Source organism: Montipora capricornis, chromosome 6 (genome assembly GCF_036669925.1).
Source record: "Montipora capricornis isolate CH-2021 chromosome 6, ASM3666992v2, whole genome shotgun sequence".
Lineage (NCBI taxonomy): Eukaryota > Metazoa > Cnidaria > Anthozoa > Scleractinia > Acroporidae > Montipora > Montipora capricornis.
The window spans coordinates 74,640,177-74,642,676 of record NC_090888.1 but is presented as its reverse complement, the minus strand read 5'-3'; the positions used below and the strand labels follow the sequence as shown (position 1 = coordinate 74,642,676).

At 38.0% G+C, this 2,500-nt stretch overlaps 1 long non-coding RNA gene across 2 annotated transcripts in view; it reads right to left on the bottom strand.

Annotated features, from left to right (window-relative positions):
* Positions 1–2,500, bottom strand: part of LOC138050874 (uncharacterized) — a 21,188-nt gene that overhangs the window by 353 nt on the left and 18,335 nt on the right. For both annotated transcript variants that reach the window (XR_011132714.1, XR_011132713.1), the window contains exon 3: positions 1–187. This exon is cut by the window's left edge and continues 353 nt beyond it. This is a non-coding gene — a long non-coding RNA (uncharacterized lncRNA). The remainder of the gene's footprint in view (positions 188–2,500) is intronic.

Here is a 2,500-nt window from a genome sequence, read left to right as displayed (position 1 = left end):
GTTTGTTAAGGTCCCCAGCATGAGCCTGGTACAGTACAGCATCAATCGCACCAGGGGAGCCGCATTCGGCATTGTTGAACGTAAAAAACCAACGATTGCAGATTGGGTTGGATCCGCTGATCCTTATATTCCCGGAGTAGTAGACATGGAGGAGAGTGTTACTGTGACACTTGTGGAATGTACATGTCTGTTGAGACAATTTTATGATACGGTCAAGAAGATAATGCACTTTGTCAATCCAAAACGTCAACCTCCTCTCAGTAGACTACAAGTTGTCCCTCTTTCGCTTAGTTCGTCGGCGGTGACGCGAAAGAAAACCGCGAGAAAGAAATGGCCATGTGAAATCCTTGGGGCGAGACGCGCCCCCAGGAGTTCGCACTGCAAAAATGAGTTATGGGCACCCACTAAGAACTTCCACTGTGCTCTAAGATCTGTTTTTCTATACAAATGAAAGAAAGTGATTAAAATACAACACAGACCTTTGGAAGGCTATTATCTCCAGCAATGACGTTTACTAAAGAGTTGGATTGTCCCTTAATTTATGTCTCGTCGCCTCAATATGGTTTCAAGGCAATTTGTTTAAATTCCCCTTCCCACCCTTGCCATATGTTGTCAATTCTCCTTCCCCCCATCCACCACTGATGTCACGCTTCTCCCCCTGTACATACTCGTCAAATTCCCAGGGTGTACTCGTGGGAATGTTGATATAGGCTTTTCAGATACTGATACAATGATACAATGATATTACATTCAATTGCATATTGTCACTAAGGAAATTTAAGTGATAAACAAGCGTGACGGATAATTTAACGATCTCGTATGTATATAGTGTTTCAACGGCATTTTATTCTTTTTTTATTCTTTTTAACTTTTGATTTGCTTATCCAGTAGCTATTTCACGTTATGTCATCATTTAAAATCTTCTTCAATTTTTTCATAACATGTATATATACATTCTTAGTTTATGTTCGCCACAATTCATGGATTTGCAGGAGAGAGGATCAGAACTTTCGTCCCAATTGACACCTAACTCCTATATCCATAGATCAGACCACAACACTGTAAAATCTATGCCGTACTCTTCTCGAATACTGTATGGGTTCTTTAACGTCCCACAGAATTTACACCCCAGGGTTATGAGACGGGACCTCCGGCTTCTTGCTCTTATCCGAGAAGACTTGAAAGTTAACCATTCGCAGATGTCGTTACAAAAGGAGCACTTACTCCTTAGTTATTTAAAGACCCTGAGTGTTGGTCCGGCCGGCGGTGCTCAACCAACTGAGCCACCGGTGCTGTAAATTCGTTAGATCTCCAAACGTACCTTGGCCAGCCGAAAGATCGTTTAAAAATACATTTTCGCGTTGTTTTATCAGTCGTGCAATATATGTGGGTTATTGACCAAGTCTGAGGTCGAGATGGCTGGATATTGGCCAAGTTCTCTTTTTGCGTGTTTATAGAGGGAGGCAAAGTCGAGGTCCATAAACACGCAAAAAAAGAACGAGGCCATGCAATATTCAGCCATCTTGACCGCACAAGCTTGGTCAATAAAGGATTTATTATATGGGATAAAACACCATAAAATGATCTTTGACTTGCGGGACCAAGTGAGTAATCCCGAGCGGGTTGTATCTTATAATTGCTGCAAATTAACGACATCTGAATTGGCTGTAGCATTTTATACATTGATCGCTTTATTATTGCTGAGTTTTAAATCATTATTCATTACCACCCTTCCGTCTTTTTTTTTTTAATAAGGTGATAAATCAACGAAACCACCTGCTTGAGATACTTTTTGGTTGACATAGGCCTTATTAACGGGTTCATTTAAATCATTTGGATTTCTATAACTAATAATTTTATCTCCACCCATATTAATGTCTTTTTATCCAATTTTTTCTTGAGTTCATTGTTTACATATTCACGATTAACAGCAGAAGTTTTATTTACTGTATTTTGAATGTTATAAATACTGTTTCCGTTTAGATCAATATCTCCTTCCATTGTACCCCCTGTTTCATGTAAATAGTTACTCAGCTCATTGTTTAATTGAGTGAAATTGATTGCTTGATGACCTGTTGTTGCTTCTTTCACAGTATTAATGTTATGGTTTTTCATGTCAAGATTGTTTGTCAAACCACTTTTTAAAATAAAATTATTCAGCTCTGTTTTATCAGCTTTTAACAACATAGAGTTATCAATATAAAAATTATTTACCACATCGTTATGATGAATAGGATTTTGTAAATTGCTGGATTCTGAGCTTCTATTTTACCATCAACAACATTAAGATCAAAATAAAAAGCTTCTAGTTGAAGCATCTGCTGTATTATGTCTACCAGGTGCAACATTTTCAATCTTCTATTATTCAAATTTAGCAATCCAGTCATTCTATCGCTTCCATCTTTTTGAAATCATCAGTTAAATCAGCTGGTGTACTAGGCAAATCACCTCCGTTTGCTTTTACATGGTCATAAATCTGCTTTTTGGTCAAAACATCACT